The sequence below is a fragment of the Culex quinquefasciatus genome, chromosome 3 (genome assembly GCF_015732765.1).
Source record: "Culex quinquefasciatus strain JHB chromosome 3, VPISU_Cqui_1.0_pri_paternal, whole genome shotgun sequence".
Taxonomy (NCBI): Eukaryota; Metazoa; Arthropoda; class Insecta; order Diptera; family Culicidae; genus Culex; species Culex quinquefasciatus.
Genome location: NC_051863.1, coordinates 98,377,808 through 98,396,986, shown reverse-complemented (window position 1 = coordinate 98,396,986; position 19,179 = coordinate 98,377,808). Strand labels below are relative to the sequence as shown.

Genomic DNA, 19,179 nt, shown 5'->3' with positions numbered 1-19,179 from the left:
GCGAAGCGACTACGCGCGACTCATTTGCGGCCAGCAGAAATCGCTCGCCTATTCAGAGTAGAAGCGATTTTCGCTGCGCTACAAGCGACGAACAAGCAACTGTCAAATTGGTCGCGCGACCGACCTGTGCAAACCGAGGTCAGTCGCTTGCAAATCAAGCGATTTAAATTGATTCTGATGTTTTGTTCAGCTTTTCGCTATTCATATTACAAATAAAATGGGCAGTAGAATTGTTTAATGCAATAAATAAAGTACATTTAATTAAAAAATTGCAAAATGGTTCGAAATAAATTTTAAATTGTAAATAAAAATAAAAAATAAAAAATCAAAATTCTTCATATTGGAAGGGCATCTCAGAAAGGGTCCACCGAAATAATTTGGTGGCCACTGGCCACTCCGGAACCGGTTCTGAATGTCCTCCGGGGAACCACCGATGTGGCCAATATCTGATCAGAAGAAAACTAGTCAATCTTGGTATCAAAATTCTTCATATTGGAAGGGCATCTCAAAAAGGGTCCACCGAAATAATTTGGTGGCCACTGGCCACTCCGGAACCGGTTCTAAATGTCCTCCGGGGAACCACCGATGCGGCCAATATCTGATCAGAAGAAAACTAGTCAATGTTGGTATCAAAATTCTTCATATTGGAAGGGCATCTCAAAATAATTTGGTGGCCACTGGCCACTCCGGAACCACCGAAGTGGCCAATATCTGATCAGAAGAAAACCAGTCAATATTGGTATCGAAATTCTTCATTTTGGAAGGACATCTCGGAAATGGTCCATGGCATTCATAAGGAAAATGAACTTGGATGACAATCAACCATTTGAATTTTAATAAAATGGAGTTGCAGAACTTAAATTTGTTCAAAGTAACAAAATACAAAAAAAAACAAAACAAAATTTGATACGATTATCGGAAGTCCACATAGAACCCCAAAGTCCCATAGAAACCTTCGGATAATCGAGGCTGGACTGCATAACTTTGTCAAAGAAATCGTATCGATCAGAACACTTTTCAGTAAGCGTCTTTTGAATTTGTATTTTGAAACCATTTTTGTATGAACATTGGACACAATGCAAAATCTTGATTCATTGGTAAAAATGTAGGACTAATATGGTAATGTAGTAAGCAATTCAGGTGAAGCCGTCACTAATTCTCAAGGAAAACAGATCATCATTCTAAAATTCTATAGAATTTTAAAACCTGAAATTTTAAAAATCTAAACATTTGAAATTTAAAATTCTTAAATTCTTAAATTCTTAAATTCTTAAATTCTTAAATTCTTAAATTCTTAAATTCTTAAATTCTTAAATTCTTAAATTCTTAAATTCTTAAATTCTTAAATTCTTAAATTCTTAAATTCTTAAATTCTTAAATTCTTAAATTCTTAAATTCTTAAATTCTTAAATTCTTAAATTCTTAAATTCTTAAATTCTTAAATTCTTAAATTCTTAAATTCTTAAATTCTTAAATTCTTAAATTCTTAAATTCTTAAATTCTTAAATTCTTAAATTCTTAAATTCTTAAATTCTTAAATTCTTAAATTCTTAAATTCTTAAATTCTTAAATTCTTAAATTCTTAAATTCTTAAATTCTTAAATTCTTAAATTCTTAAATTCTTAAATTCTTAAATTCTTAAATTCTTAAATTCTTAAATTCTTAAATTCTTAAATTCTTAAATTCTTAAATTCTTAAATTCTTAAATTCTTAAATTCTTAAATTCTTAAATTCTTAAATTCTTAAATTCTTAAATTCTTAAATTCTTAAATTCTTAAATTCTTAAATTCTTAAATTCTTAAATTCTTAAATTCTTAAATTCTTAAATTCTTAAATTCTTAAATTCTTAAATTCTTAAATTCTTAAATTCTTAAATTCTTAAATTCTTAAATTCTTAAATTCTTAAATTCTTAAATTCTTAAATTCTTAAATTCTTAAATTCTTAAATTCTTAAATTCTTAAATTCTTAAATTCTTAAATTCTTAAATTCTTAAATTCTTAAATTAACTACGGAGTACGAAACGTTGAGATTTCTTATTATTTGAATGTACTTAAATTTTTTTAATATATTGATTTTTAAAAGTTATTTTTTTTTGAAATCATAATCTCTTCGTTTTTTTAATTCTTATATAGCATTGATAAAAATTTTAATTTTTATGTTCTAAACCTATAATTTTTTGAAAATTTTAAACTTTTGATTATTTTGCTCCTCTTTGAATATTTTTTTAATTTTTTTTATTTATGAATTTAAAATTAAAAAAAAAACTAATAATAAGGTAGACTGTGCCTTCAAAGCAAAAACTTTAAGTGGAGTAAATAAAATTTTAAAAGTCTGTAAAATCTTTTCGAGATACTTTGACCCACTGAGCAACGCTGTGTTAATTCGATATAAAATATCCATTTTTGCATAAAACAAGTTTCATAAATTACCCTCTACCAGTTTCATAAATAAATAAATTAGTTCAGGTTTGATAAGTGTTGGAAATCAATAAATAAGTACCTGCAAAAAAAAGCAATCCACTTTAACGACCCCCGGGTCTTTTGTGGGCTCTGTTGCAAGTTTCTACTCATTTCTAGGCGTCCGAAGGTTATGTGTGGTGAGTCACTCAAAACCTCTTTTACGCTAATGGACCGACGTTTTACTTCCCCATCCGATAGAAGGCGTGATTATGCAAATCTCGTCTCGAAAAATGCCACCGGGTCCGTCTGGGATTGAACCCAGGTCATACTGGGGTGAGAGGCTACCACGCTAACCACTGCGCCACCGGACCCGGCTAAGTACCTGCATTCTATCCAAAAATGGTATAAGTTAGTTAAACACAGTTTAAACTCTGTAAGTGGGTGAATACTGGAGCATGGCGATTTCTGGGTGCTCTACCATATCCACCCCAGATAATGATTAAAGTAAAAATATTAGGCAAAATCTCCAAAACTATTAAGTTTTGTTACAAATATCCGGATAGTTCGGATTGTGCGGATAATTAAAAAGCAAAACAACGTGCTCGGATATCGTCGAACAATGGGGTTGAAATGTCCAAGCCAGTTTGACAACTGGTTTTAACGTTTGAGTGCTTTTTAATTCGAATTCGTTTCAGTTAGCGAACATTTGCTCTGTATTTGTATTTTTGAATTTCTAAATTTATGTGTTTCAGAACCGGTTCCGGAGTGGCCAGGTCAATCTGAATTTTCAGAATGTTCTTCCAAAATATTTTTTTTCTGAGATGTTCTTCTAAAATAAAGAATTTCAATACCAATTCTGACAGGTTTTGCTCTGATCAGATACTGGTCATATCAGTGGTTCCCTGGGGGACATTCAGAACCGGTTCCAAAGTGGCCAGTGGCTATTCAATTATTTAGGTTGTCCATGTCTGAGATGTCCTTCCAAAATGAAAAAAAAAGATTCCAATAATGACAGGTTTTGCTCTGATCAGATATTGGCCTCTTCGGTGGTTCCCCGGGGGACATTCAGTATCGGTTCTGGAGTGGCCAGTGGCCACCAAATTATTTCGGAGAACCATTTCTGGAACTAGAGCACAACAAATACTGCATTTAACATCAAAAGATATTATGTTTGCATCGAAATTGCTTCTTTCAGTCGCGTTGCTTGGAGTCGCTTCTAGTCGCGTCCACTCTGGGGCAAAAATCCAGTCGCGCGTTGTCGCGTATAGTCGCTTGGTCTGTCAAATTAGTCGCGTCGCTTGTAGCATCGCTTGTAGCGTCCACTCTGTAGGCACCCTAAGCGCGAACAAATTGTTCGCTTCCAAAATGTACTATCGGAATCAGTTCACGTCACCTCTGGGGTTCCGCAAGGATCCCATCTAGGACCTCTTCTTTTCATCTTGTATGTAAACGACATTTCCTTCATTCTTAAAAAAATTAACGTACTTGTATATGCAGACGACATGAAATTGTATATGGAAATAGGAAATGCCAATGACAGTCATGTATTCCATCATGGATCTAAGTAATTCCATCAATATTATGAATTTTAATGCTCGCTCTTTAAAAGCGAAAGAAAATGAATTTTTCAACTTTTTACGAGTTCATAACGTGCATGTTGCTGTTATAACCGAAACATTTTAAAAACTGGCACTTATTTGAAAAGTGATCCAGATTATAAAGTTATAACTAATAACAGACTGAATCGAAATGGCGGTGGAGTTGCAATAGTTATCCACCGTAGTATGACTTATAGCACGTTACGTGACTTTAAGTTAAAAGTTATTGAAAGTTTGGGCATTGAACTTGAAACTTCTTTTGGGAAAATTATGATTGCAGCTGCATACCTATTTGCCTTTCCAATGCACTGGGGAAAATACAAATTATTTCAAAGGGGATTTGAATAAACTTACTCGGCATAGATCTCGATTTTTGATCATCGGTGATTTCAATGCCAAACACCAATCCTGGAATAATTCAAAAGTAAATTCCAATGGTAAAATTCTATTCAGAGATTGCACTTCTGGTCTTTATTCGGTTTTATACCCGAATGGGCCAACTTGTTTTTCTTCTGTTAGAAATCCATCAACAATTGATTTGGTTTTGACAAATCAAAGTCAGTATTGTGGTTCTTTAGTGACTCATGCTGATTTTGATATCACAAAGCTAATTGGGACAGGTATCAGCATCATATTGAGAATAATTTAAATCATGATTTTGTTTTAGAAACCAAAGCTGATATTGATTCAGCATTGGAATCTTTAACTAATGCAATTTTGGATGCTAGGAATATTGCTATTCCTAAAGTCCAAGTCAAATTTGATTCTCCCATTATTGATGACGATCTTCAGCTTTTGATTCGTCTGAAAAATGTTCGCCGAAGACAGTATCAACGTTCTCGTGATCCTGCACTGAAGCGAATTCAAAAAGATTTGCAAAAGGTTATTGACCACAGATTCACTCTCCTGCGAAATGAAAAGTTCGCAAGAGATGTCGAACAAATAAAACCTTATTCCAAACCTTTTTGGAAACTTTCAAAGGTTCTTAAGAAACCTCAAAAACCAATCCCTTCTTTAAGAGATGGTGATAATATTTTATTAACAAATAGGGAGAAAGCTCAAAAACTTGCTCAGCAGTTTGAGAGTGCTCATAATTTCAACTTAAATGTTTTGAGTCCTATTGAAGATCAAATATCAATAGAATTTCAGAATATTGTTGAACAAGAATTTTCATCAGATGATGTTTTTAATACAGATCTGAATGAAATAAAATCTATTATCAAAAAAATTAAAAATATGAAAGCCCCTGGTGAGGATGGCATTTTTTACATTTTACTTAAAAAATTACCTGAAGCAACTTTAAGTAGCTTGGTCAAAATTTGCAACAAATGTTTTGATTTGGCATATTTTCCCAGTAGTTGGAAAAATGCCAAAGTAGTTCCGATTTTGAAACCGGATAAAAATCCTGCTGAAGCCTCAAGCTATCGGCCCATTAGTTTGCTTTCATCTATTAGTAAATTATTCGAAAGAATAATTCTTAATAGAATGATGACGCACATTAATGAAAATTCAATTTTCGCTGATGAGCAGTTTGGATTTCGCCTTGGGCATTCAACTACTCATCAGTTGTTGAGAGTTTCAAATTTAATTCGAAGCAACAAATCTGAGGGCTATTCTACTGGCGCTGCTCTTCTAGACATAGAAAAAGCATTTGACAGTGTTTGGCATAAAGGTTTGATTGCGAAATTGAAAAGGTTTAATTTTCCAATTTATATCGTGAAAATTATTCAAAATTATTTGACGGATCGTACTCTGCAGGTATGTTATCAGAACAGCATATCTGATCAACTACCTGTACGTGCCGGCGTCCCTCAAGGAAGCATTTTGGGTCCAATTTTATACAATATTTTTACTTCTGACTTGCCTGATTTGCCCCCAGGATGTCAGAAATCACTTTTTGCTGATGATACAAGCATCTCCGCCAAAGGTAGAAGCCTTCGTGTCATCACAAGAAGATTACAAAATGCTTGGATATTTTCAATTCTTATTTGAAAGAATGGAAAATTACTCCAAATGCTGCAAAACTCAACTTATTATTTTCCCTCACAAACCAAGGGCTGATTTTCTTAAACCAAAAGTCATCACATTATAAAGATGAATGAGGTAAATTTAAAGTGGGAGGATCAAGTGAAATATCTTGGACTTGCTTTTGACAAAAACCTTACTTACAAGGATCACATTGAAAGTATCCAGGTTAAATGTAACAAATATGTTACCGTTGCGGCTACATGCTCTACTTTGCCCCTTAATCAGCCATGGGCAACTAGGAGGATTTTGCAAGCTTTACATTAAAATTAGGGTATCACAGATTAGAGAGTTTGTGTAGTCTTAAAATTAAATATTGCCAAGTAAATAAAAGTAAAATAAATATCACAAACAATATAAAATCAGAGCACAGCTAGGGATCATAACCATAAAACACACTGTTATTGCAAACCGCAGGAACAAAGTTTGTTAACACACTGTACAAACCTACATTGCGGGATTGCTACCAGAAAAGTACGAAGTAGTACTGTAAGGAGAGGACTAGAGGGAAAAGGGAATAAAGGGGCTAACAAGAAGCGAGAGAGTACTCTACTGAGGGTCAGCGTTGACTTGGAAGATCTTTTCCACATTGACCAGCCCACTAGCAAGACCTTCAAACTAAAAAGCCAGCAAGTATCAGTGCCCTTGAACTTGTACAGTATTCAATAGTGGAAAACTATAACACGCAAGCAAAGATCGGCGAATCAGGTACAACTCGAGTGAAATCGATAGTGAAGCCCTCAAAGCTGCCCCAGTAGTACTCTAACCCCCTCCTTTCCCCCTGTGTTCTCACCCGAAGGACCCAAGGTTTCCGCTCAAGAACCAGATCACGGCGACCGCGAACAATCGCCACCAGCACGCCGAAGTGACGGACTCGACGCCGAACGCCATCCGGCGAATGTTTATCCAAGAACCGCATGAAGACCTGGCACGTGACCCGGTCTAACCCACACCCAAGATGTCGGCCTGCAAGGCCGGAGATACCAGCGCCGCCCCCTCGTGCGTGGCGTGGGCGTACCTGCAAAGAGCATGCCAGATGCTCCAGAAACAAGTTCCGGACGCGGTCGAGGCGATCGCGGACCTCCGGAGCAAGCCAGACACGAGAGTGTCATCGGAGGTGACCAGCAGATGCAGCAGCCAACCTGCCCCGCACTAACACACACACATACACAGCGTGAGTCCCAGAAATACAGTGCTTAATTTAACTAAATAGTGCCTTGATTCCTTGAGCTTCGAGCCGACCCTTGAAAGAAAGAGCTCTTGCTTGTCTAGCCCCGCCAGCGCGAAAAGAGGCCCTGAGCCCACCCCAGTCCGGCCGTGGCTCTAAGACCAACCGGCTGGGGCGTTGTCAGAGTCCTTCAGACCCAAGCATGGGGAAAGCCCATAGTAACAAATGGCGACCAACTAAAAGTAGTTTAATCTAAAAGCATCAAGGTTTCAAGGTCTGTTTGCGTAAAGTGTGTCAGGAGCTGTAGGGAAATTTTCAAAGTCTCTGGTTAGAGAGTGTTTAGCCAAAACGATATCATTAAATTACACTTTTTCTAAAAATGGTTGAATTTTAGTTAACATTTGCTGCCGGTGCGCGAACGCGACCGAAAACAGCACTTGTACGGTGGAACCAGCGAATAGCGGGAGTCTTAGTATAAAAATTTGATTTGACGAGATTATTGGGTCTTGATTCAACCGACTTCCTTAGCAGACATTTTGTTTGGATTTATTCATTTTTCTTGAAGATCGTTGATGATGTTTGATGCAAATTTACTGTAAAAATACTTTGAAATTAACAAAACTTTTTCCAATCTTTCAAATTTCTTAATTTTAAGCAATCTGTGCAAGAGTACCAAAGTTCAGAATTGTGTCGCATCTTTGACTTGATACGAAACAACACAATTTGAAGCAAGATGAGAGGAATCAAAAAATGTACGATGCTTTACAAAAATTTCAAAACTGCGCTGATAAATACAAGGTTTTTAAAGGTTAAAAACAGGCCAGAATTTTAGGATTTTATCCATAAACTGGTTACCAACCAAGCAAATGATAGCAAACTATTATTTCAGAACAAAAGAAGTGATTCTCTGACATTGACCGTGAAACTTGGGATCGGCATTCTTTTGTCGAGCAAGATAGAAGATGATTGCTGTATATAGATCTGAACAATTACGTTTTATTTGTATTGGTTACACTTTTGCAGTTGCACTTACAAGAAATTTTACAAAAAGGAAAAGGAGAGAGAGAGAGAAACGGAAGGGGAAAATTTGGAAAAAAATGTTTGAAGAAACAACATTTCCTCCAAACAAGCACCACTTGTAGCCAATTTTGCATGAAAATTCAACAATAAAATATTTTTAATATGTTTCAAGTAGTATCATTAAGTCTGTTATCAGCAATTTTCCACAGCACTTACTTTTAGTGAGCCTGTTTTGTATGTTGAAGAAATGCTTGAAAATTTCAGGAGTAATTTTGATTTTCACCGGTGTCCATAATTCTTGTGCTTTAGTTTTGAGACATCAGCTTCCTCTGTGATAATTTTTAACTGAAAACACTTGCAGTTACAAGTAACAACATTTATTTGAATAAAAAGCACCAAGAACATTTAAAATTGATGAAGGTGGGTTATCACAACCATCATCAGTTGAACTGCAAAATCTGACTAGCAAGTTCACATTGTTTGAGGGAATCTTTTGTGTGGATTACACTACAATAACCATGCACAAGTGAGAGTAAGATCAAATTCTTAGAAAACACACACTAACTGATAAGAAGTTTATTTGAGGTATCGAGAAATTAAAAGTGAGAGTGTGTGCAACATGGAGTTAAACTATCTGTGCAGTTGCTGTGAAGGTTCCCATGGCACTACGAAAAGTTTAACTCCATGTTGCACGCACACACTCTCACTTTTAATTTCTCGATAGCTGTGATATAATTTTGAGAGAGTATTGTTTCTCTAGGTTTTAATTTGTTGTAGAGATGTTCAAGTTTGTATTTTGTGTTGTTTGAGAATATTTTCGGTTTTGTTCTCATGGCGCCCATTAATTTAGCAGAAGTACAAGACAGCAAGAAAGAGTGATCAGCAAAGAAACATTTCAATTAACAGTTTTCAACTGTATTAAAATTTGGAAAACGTAAAAGAATTACAAAAGAGTACATGGAGACGCATGATAGTCTACCAAATTGGCAACTAATAATATATTTCAAGAAAGAAACACAATATCAGAGCATGTTATGCTATTGTTGTAGTTCAAGTGTAAATGTTATTTATTTATTTATTTATTTATTTATTTATTATGTTTCAATGTATAGCCTATTTATTTATTTATTATTGTGAATGTTTTGAGCAACAATTGAGTTGACACCTAGCAAGAGATTTCTAGTCCAGATTTATTTCCAGAGCAATAAAAATGTTTGCCCACACACAAAGAGGTTGAGAACTACAAGCAAACCAATTTTAAAGTTTCACAAATACATTTTGAAAAAAAATATATTACAAATACTAACGCCAACAAGAGCAAGAGTTTTGTGGACAGCTTTTAACTGCTAGTCATTTGTCGGATTTATATACGAAATGTTGTGCGAAGTAAAGTGAGTACAGTGAGTACAAGATAAAAGATTCAAGCATGTGAAAAAAGTACAACAAAATGATTTGTAGTGGGCTAATCTGTGATTATTGAAATTTATGTGTTCAAAGTAAATTGGTTTCAAAATGTTAAAAAGGTGTTTAAATAACGGAAAAGAGAAGTGAACTAGCAGAAAAACGATGATCAATTACGAGAAAAGCAAGATGAAAAACAGATTTTCCAGTTTCGCGACTGCACGACTTCAACAGGTGAGACTGAATTTTCTGACAACGAGTTTTGAAGAATTTTAAATCAATGTTTTATGTGGAATGTTAAATTTATGTGTTCATCAAGAGAAGTAAAGAGTTTACACTAGCATGGTTGTTAACAACAGAATGGAGTACATGCCAGAATGTTTTGAAAGCAGGGATTATTTAGTTTCGGAAGCTTGATAGAATTTCAGGTGAGACTAAAGATCTGTGGGATAAACGACGTATCTGAAAGTGCCAGCAAACGCGAAGCTGATCCTAAGTGTTTCTTTCGGTCAGGCGTGGCAACAAGTAAGAACAAGAAACCCAAGCAAAGTCACAGTACCAGAACAAAGAGTTTAACACTTTGAAACATCTTTATCGTTGTTTCGCTGAAAAGTGTATAGAGCCAAGAAATTTCCAGCCAAGTACCAGAGTATTAGTACACTATTGTCTCGTACCAGTTGGACGGGCATAGTAAATGTGTGATCATGATCATTTTTTTTTTGTTATTTACAAGCTACAAGAGTACAAGAGAGATGATACGAGTCTAATGAGAAGTTTGTTTGTATAAGATTTGAGTATATTTTCGTTTGTTGTTTGTAGTCCTTTATGTACTCGTGCAACAAAAGGTTGAATGAAAACAGAAAGAAAACAATCCACAAAAATTTAAATAAAGTGGAAGCGACAGATGAATCAAACTGATACAAGATTACGAGACTAAGAATGCAGAATTCAGAATCGCGATGAGTAGTTTGATTGACGAATCAAATCTACCCTACTTTGATGTTATGTGTTGAATGTTCAATTTTGAAGTAACAATTCGATTAACTTCCAATTTGTGATAAAAGATCAAAACGCTCAAACATTCAAACAACCTCATCAGGAAATCTCGTAATGATTCCAGAGAGAGAAGATTGTTCTCTTCCTTAGAACAAAAATCTGTTCGGGAATAAGGGAGAAGGAAGATCGAGTAATCGGTTTACTTAGTGTCGTTGAAGAATAATCATCCTTTGTTAAGGTGAATCTATTCGCTTGTTCGACGTACGAATGTGGATTTTCGATCGAGCCCGATAAAAGGCTTAACTGTGAAAACAGTGTCAAAAACCCGGGCCTATTTTGACTTGATTTTTCCTAGCATAAAAAATTAATAAATGTTTTACATTTTTAATTTTTTTAAGGGGAGTGTGAGGTAGTGTTACCGTTGCGGCTACATGCTCTACTTTGCCCCTTAATCAGCCATGGGCAACTAGGAGGATTTTGCAAGCTTTACATTAAAATTAGGGTATCACAGATTAGAGAGTTTGTGTAGTCTTAAAATTAAATATTGCCAAGTAAATAAAAGTAAAATAAATATCACAAACAATATAAAATCAGAGCACAGCTAGGGATCATAACTATAAAACACACTGTTATTGCAAACCGCAGGAACAAAGTTTGTTAACACACTGTACAAACCTACATTGCGGGATTGCTACCAGAAAAGTACGAAGTAGTACTGTAAGGAGAGGACTAGAGGGAAAAGGGAATAAAGGGGCTAACAAGAAGCGAGAGAGTACTCTACTGAGGGTCAGCGTTGACTTGGAAGATCTTTTCCACATTGACCAGCCCACTAGCAAGACCTTCAAACTAAAAAGCCAGCAAGTATCAGTGCCCTTGAACTTGTACAGTATTCAATAGTGGAAAACTATAACACGCAAGCAAAGATCGGCGAATCAGGTACAACTCGAGTGAAATCGATAGTGAAGCCCTCAAAGCTGCCCCAGTAGTACTCTAACCCCCCCCCCCCCTCCTTTCCCCCTGTGTTCTCACCCGAAGGACCCAAGGTTTCCGCTCAAGAACCAGATCACGGCGACCGCGAACAATCGCCACCAGCACGCCGAAGTGACGGACTCGACGCCGAACGCCATCCGGCGAATGTTTATCCAAGAACCGCATGAAGACCTGGCACGTGACCCGGTCTAACCCACACCCAAGATGTCGGCCTGCAAGGCCGGAGATACCAGCGCCGCCCCCTCGTGCGTGGCGTGGGCGTACCTGCAAAGAGCATGCCAGATGCTCCAGAAACAAGTTCCGGACGCGGTCGAGGCGATCGCGGACCTCCGGAGCAAGCCAGACACGAGAGTGTCATCGGAGGTGACCAGCAGATGCAGCAGCCAACCTGCCCCGCACTAACACACACACATACACAGCGTGAGTCCCAGAAATACAGTGCTTAATTTAACTAAATAGTGACTTGATTCCTTGAGCTTCGAGCCGACCCTTGAAAGAAAGAGCTCTTGCTTGTCTAGCCCCGCCAGCGCGAAAAGAGGCCCTGAGCCCACCCCAGTCCGGCCGTGGCTCTAAGACCAACCGGCTGGGGCGTTGTCAGGGTCCTTCAGACCCAAGCATGGGGAAAGCCCATAGTAACAAATATATTAAATGTTTGTATCCACTTATAAACAGGAATTCTAGACTTTGTCTCAAGAATAAACTGTTAATTTATAAACAAATTTTCAGACCTGCCATGCTTTATGCTGTGCCGATCTGGACAAGCTGTTGCTTAACCAGGAAGAAAAAACTTTAGAGGATTCAGAACAAAATTCTGAAAATGATTCTGAAACTTCCTCCCTGGTTCAGCACCAGTGAACTTCATCAATTAGCCGAAGTTGACACTTTGGATGTTATGTCCAATAAGATAATTGATGCATTTCGACAAAAATCATTGCTGTCTTCAGCTGCATTGATCCGCTCTTTATATAGTTTATAAGTTAGTTTTAAGGTATCCCTTTTCCCTTTTGTACATGTAGGACCTCCTACATTTGAAATCACTGAATAGCGAAAGCTAAAATATTTCATGAATAAATGAAAGTTGCTAGAATTTAAAATTGAGGTGAAAAGTCATCGATTGTGATTGGACACTCAATAATATTTTAACTGAATGAATGTACATGGAAGAAAAATATCTGAATAAATATAAATTAAAAAAAAAAAAAAAAAAACAGTCATGTATTCCAAAACGAAATTAATCTTTTCTACACATGGTGTAGTAAAAGCCTAAAGAGGTTTCGGGGAGGCCGGAATAAAACACGCGGTTTAACTTAAGCGAAAAGAAAAATAGCATGTATTCTCGTTTGGTTTTGTCACAGACTGGTAGCGGAAGTGCAGCTGTCAAACAGCAGCAGCCCGCGTGTGCCCAGTGGGCTTGAGCGTCGTAGGGGCGAACAGAGTGCGGTGGTTGCCAACTTATCACCCCTGCTCAATCACAGCACGTCTCCTCCAATCCCAGCTTGGCGCGAAGATCCTTGAAGACAGCTGCCGGTAGACCCTTGGTCATGATGTCCGCTTGTTGCTCCGCAGAGCGCACGAACTCGATCTCGATCGTCCTCTGCTGCACCAGCTCCCGCAGGAAGTGGAACTTGGTGTCCACGTGCTTCAGGCGCTTGCAGTCTCGGGAATCCTCGGCAATCCTGATCGTGGACTGGTTGTCCTCGAACATCGGTACGGGACCGTCCACTGGCTTGCCCAGATCGTCCAGCACGCGTATCATCCTCAGAGTGTGGCACGCCGCCGTGCAGAGTGCCGCGAGCTCCGCCTCCGTCGACGACAGAGACACCGTCTGCTGCTTCCTCGTCAACCAGCCGACAGTACATCCGAACAGCTTCACCACGCAGCCCGTGATCGAACGACGATCGGTAGTGTCGTTCGCCCAGTCCGCGTCGCTGTAGACTTCCAGCAGTGGAGGGTTCTCCACGGCCTTGTACACCAGACCGACGTCCAGTGTTTCCTTGATGTACCGCAGCATCCGCTTCAGATGAACCCAGTGTTCATCCGTCGGACAAGACTGGAATTGACTGAAGTAGTTCACGGCCGCAGCGAGATCCGGTCTTGTTGTGAGGGACGCGTACGTCAGACAACCGACCAGCTCACGGTAGGGCTTCGACGTTCTCTGCTTCTTCTCTCCTTTCACCAGCCTCAGCCGGTGCTCCATGGGTGTCGAGATCGGCTTGCAGTCGTCCATCCGGAAACGCTTCAGGAGGCCATCGAAATAGTCGCGATGACTGATCTTCAGAACTCCTTTCAGCTTGTCACGTTCAAAGCGCATTCCTAGGAACTGCTTGATCTCACCTTCGTCCGTCATCTCGAACTCCTCGGTTAGCTTCTGCTTGACCGCTTTCAGCACTTTCAACGACGTTCCGGCCAGGAGGATGTCGTCGACGTACAGTACCAGGATCAGCTTCTTGTCTCCAGCTCCTCGGGTGTAGAGACACATGTCGTTGGCGCTCCGGACGAATCCGAGTTTGCTGATGACGCCATGGAATCGGTCGTTCCACACCCGGGACGCTTGCTTCAACCCGTAGATGGAACGGTTCAGCTTGCAGACCAGACCATTCCCCTGCTGAAACTCTTCCGGCTGGGTCATGTAGATCTCTTCAGCTAACTCACCATTCAGGAACGCGGTCTTCACGTCCATCTGGTGCACGAACATCCGATTCTCGTTGGCCAGCGCCAACACCGCCCGCAGCGTGTCCAACTTCGCCACCGGAGAGTAGGTCTCGGTGTAGTCGAACCCGGGCTTCTGCGTGAAACCTCTGGCGACTAGTCTCGCCTTGAACCGGTCCGGTTTTTCAGCGTCGCCCCGCTTCACCTTGAACACCCACTTGCAGGTAACAGCTTTGCGTCCTGCAGGCAACTTCACCAGCGTCCAGGCGTTGTTGCGCTTCATGGAGTTCATCTCGTCTTGCATCGCAGCTCTCCACTCGTGCCAATCGTCCCGCTTTTTCAGCTCAGGGACCGAACTCGGGATGTCCTCGATGAAGTTCATCGCGTTGAGTGCAAAACTGGCGTACTCAACCTCGAAATCCTTGTGCCAAGCGGGAGGGTTCTTCGGTCTTTGAGGTCGGCCGCTGCCATCAGCTTCCTCAGCTTCGGGTTCATCGGCAGCACTGCTGAACTCGTCTTCCGAAGTCTCGTCTCCATCGTCGGCACAGCTCGCGTCATCGACGCAGCTCTCTTCATCGGATTCAAGTGGCACAAACTGCGAGTCGGGTTGCGCGACCTGCTGCTGCACCGCGACAGACTCCACGAAGTCCACGTCGCGCGCCGTGACGACCGTCCGTTTCTTGGGGTCCCAGACTCGATACCCGTTGTGTGAGTACCCGACGAGCGTTCCTTTCCACGCCTTGTCGTCCAGCTTTCGGCGCAACTCCTTCGGGACGTGGACGAACACATCGCTGCCGAAAACACGAATGTTCGACACGTCCGGCTTCTTGGACTCCCACAACTCGTACGGCGTTTTCTTCATCTCGAGAGCAGCGGTCGGGCTTCGGTTCGTCAGGTAGGCCGCCGTCAGCATGGCTTCACCCCAGGACTTCTTGTCGACGCCAGCATCAGCAAGCATCGCCCGCGCCTTCTCGACTAGCGTCCGGTTCATGCGCTCGCTCAACGGGTTCATCTCCGGCTTGTAGGGGACAGTAGGTTCCATCCGGATCCCCTTTTGCTTGCAGAACCCCTCGAAACGCTTGTTCCGGTACTCGCCGCCGTTGTCGCACTTCAGCCGAGAGATCGGCCGCTCGAACTTCGCGGTCACCAAGGCCTCGTACTCCTCGAAACACTCCATGACCTCGTCCTTCGAGCGAATCAGGTACACCATCACGAAATGGGTCCAGTCGTCGATGAACGTCACAAAATATTTCATCCCATCGAGTCCCTCCGGCGATACGGGACCACACACGTCGGTGTGTACCAATTCGAGCACTCGCGACGATCGACGACCTTCACGCGGTGGGTGAGGCTTCCGCGTTTGCTTGCCGACGACGCACGATTCACACACGACGGTATCGTCAGTCCCGGCGGTACTGAGATCGAGTCCGGATACCATCTCCTTCTGCACCAGACACTTGAGGCTTTGCTCGTTCAAATGTCCAAAACGACGGTGCCAGAGCACGAACCCCTTCCGCACGCGACCGCACGTCAACAGTGAAGAATCGTCCGTACCGTGCCGAGCCAGAAAGTTCATTTCGTACAGCTTGTTCTGCACAGTAGCACACGCGACGATTTCGGAACCACTGTACACTGTCGCTTTCCCGTCTTCGAACACGACGCGCATCCCGGCTTGTTCAACGCGCAGCACCGAAAACAAATTGCAGCGCAACTTTGGCACGTACAACGCGTCTTTGATCGTACAGTTCACTCTCTTACCGTCAACGACCGCCACCACCTTCACCGTGCCGGAGTGCTCCGCCTGGATCGTTTCACCGTCCTTGGCCACCGCGATCTCGATGGGCTTCTTCAGACGATGCAGCTCACAGAACAGCTCCTTGTCCCGCACTAGATGGTCCGTCGCACCGGAATCTATGAACCAGCGCGTCCGCGCCTGGTGGGGTTCGCCTCGCTCACGAAGCAAACTTCCTTCCGGTTGCTGCCGGAATCCGCCACGTTCGCCTTCGACCTCTGCTTCCTCTTGCTCTGCTGCGGCTTCTTCTTCTCGGGACAGTCGGCCACCCGGTGGCCCTCCTTGTTGCAGCCGAAACACTTTTGCTTCTTCTGCGGCTTCGCCCCGTGAAACGCAGCATCGCTCTGGGACGGGGTGGGCGATTCGATGCCCTTCTTCGTCTCTTCGTCCAAGAGCCGGTTCTTGACGAAATCGAGCTTGAGGTCCTCCTGTGACATGGTTTCCAGCGCCGTCACTGCACCGGAGAACGCCGATCCCAACGAGATGAACAGGTGGCAAATCACGTCGATCTCCTCCAGCTTCGCGCCGGCGGACCGATACTCCCGGATCAACTTCTCGAACTGCAAGAAGTGCTGCTGCAGCTTTCCTCCATCGTAGCGCATCGTCACGATCTGCCGTTGGATCCGCATCCGGCTCGCGACGCTCTTCCGCGCGTGGATGTTGTGCAGCTTGTCCCAGATGTCCTTCGGGGACATGTCCTCCTCCAGGTGGTCCATTTGCGCATCGCTGATCCGCGCCATCAACTGCGAACGGCAGTGACGGTCCTTCTTGATGCGCTTTTCCAGCAGCTTCATCCGGGCCGTCTTTTCCTCCGGCTTTTCTCCCACTTTCTCCTCCAGTTCCGCCACGTCGCCCACGTCCGACCGCACACATTCCAAGAGCTCGTGCTCCTCCAGGAACGATAACATGCGGATACGCCACGGGTTGAAGTTGGACTCGTCCAACATCGGCACCTGCACCGGAGCGGGTTTTGCGTCCGTCATGACGCCCGACGATTCCGCGCACTTTTCCCGTTTGACCGAAAAACGCGACTTGGGCCCACAACCTAAAGAGGTTTCGGGGAGGTCGGAATAAAACACGCGGTTTAACTTAAGCGAAAAGAAAAATAGCGTGTATTCTCGTTTGGTTTTGTCACATACTGGTAGCGGAAGTGCAGCTGTCAAACAGCAGCAGCCCGCGTGTGCCCAGTGGGCTTGAGCGTCGTAGGGGCGAACAGAGTGCGGTGGTTGCCAACTTATCAAAGCCTACTCCAATTGAATGTAAAGAAATGTAATTCCATTGCCTTCAGCAGAAAACATGATACACCAAACATAACAGTATTATTAGGAAACCAACCAGTAGAAAAATGCAAAGTAGTACGTGATCTAGGTGTCATCCTAGACTCACAACTAACTTTTGTAGAACACTATAACACAATAATAAACAAGGCAAAAAGTACATTAGGCTTTATAAAGCGCTTTGCATTCAACTTCCAGGACCCGTATACTATTAAATTACTCTATATAACGTATGTCAGGCCACTCTTGGAATACTGTAGTATCGTCTGGAATCCATACTATGCAGTACACCAAGCACGTATTGAATCTGTCCAAAAACAATTCTTACTGTACGCACTACGTAAACTTAACTGGACTGCATTTCCTCTCCCATCGTATGAAGCACGCTGCATGCTCATAAACATACAATCATTACAAGAACGTCGTAAATTTGCCATGCTCTTTTTCATCAACGACATTATTTCTCAACGCATACAGTCAGCAGCATTATTTTCAGTAATACGCAATAGTATTCATGAACCAAGCCGTACTCATAGACATTCACCACTTTTTAGAATAACTGCATACACGACAAATAATTAAAAAAATTCGCCATTAAATCAAATGATGCGCTTTTATAATGAAAATTCACAGTACATACATTTCGACATGTCTAAACCGGAACTACGAAAAAATCTGTACAATAGAAATAATATCTAGTATGTAAGAAAATTGTAAGTAGTCTACATAAGCTTGACGAATAAACAATAAACTATAAATGTTTCGTTTAATTGTAAATAAAATTAAAAAAGAAAATCCCATTTTACGCCAAAACCCCGCAATAACGCTCCTTCGATTTGCGCTCAAACCCCGAAATAACGCTCCCCCGAGTTGCGCTCTTCTTCGGATGCGCCCCCTCCTCAAAAAGAGCGCACATTTGAAAGATTGGTCTAAGTTTGTTTTTCATGCTAAACACTGCAAATATGAAACTTACCGGAAGTTCCGGATTACCGAAACTGTTGCCCCCGAATAAGCCCCTGGTGGATTGAAAAACCTTCTCCTCAAATCAAATGCAACCGGAAGCAACCCACCGGTAAAATCGATTGCCGCAGTGCCCAGAACCCTCGCCAGAACTAGTTTTACAGATCGGAATCAAAAATTAGCCACCCTTACCTTTCATTTGCGGCCATAACATTTGAAATCGATTAATTTCCATTTTTTGAGCGATTTCCTTCAACGTTCGACATTTCCAAATGTTGATCCAGCAAACAAAACAGCGCGCTGCTGACAGACCGCGGATGAACTTTTCTTTTGTTCTACAAGGGGAATTGGGGGTAAAACGGTCAAATTGGCAAACATTGATGTTTTAAAAGTTGGCCATTCTAGTGCGTTTGAAAGGTCAAATTTGATGTAACAATGCCTACTTTACTGTAAAAATGAATTACATCGCATCAAAGTAGCGATATTTACGAAAAAATAATTATTTTTTAATTAAACCGAATGACGAAATGATCATTTAACCCCAATGCACCCCCGAATCTTTTTTAGCGGTGTTCATTCGCTCGCGCCAACTCGCGATCTCCGGGCGGTGAACTTTTCGCCCAATTTTGTCGCCGGCAGTTTCAATGAGAAGATTACAACAAATATAACTATTGTACTTTTGTAGAGGTGGGCAAAATAGCTCATTTTTGTGAGCCGCTCATTTTCGTTCGCTCAATTAAATGAGCGGCTCTTTTGAACGGCTTATCCGCTCATTTTGTTCAAAGTGAAAAAATAGAGAGGTGCTTGCTTTTTTTTACTCTTATAGCTAGAGACGGAGCAAACCATCGAAGCACGAGAACTGTCAAACGGAGGTACCAATCGAGCAAAATCCTTTGTTTAATG

General features: G+C 41.4%; 1 protein-coding gene across 1 annotated transcript in view; it reads left to right on the top strand.

Moving 5' to 3' along the window:
• The first annotated feature begins 9,554 nt into the window (after positions 1–9,554).
• The window catches only part of LOC119769447 (coiled-coil domain-containing protein AGAP005037-like), a 105,822-nt gene continuing 96,197 nt past the window's right edge, over positions 9,555–19,179 (top strand). Inside the window, exon 1 of the mRNA XM_038261902.1 lies at positions 9,555–9,846. The gene's annotated coding sequence lies outside the window, so the exon portion shown is untranslated. The remainder of the gene's footprint in view (positions 9,847–19,179) is intronic.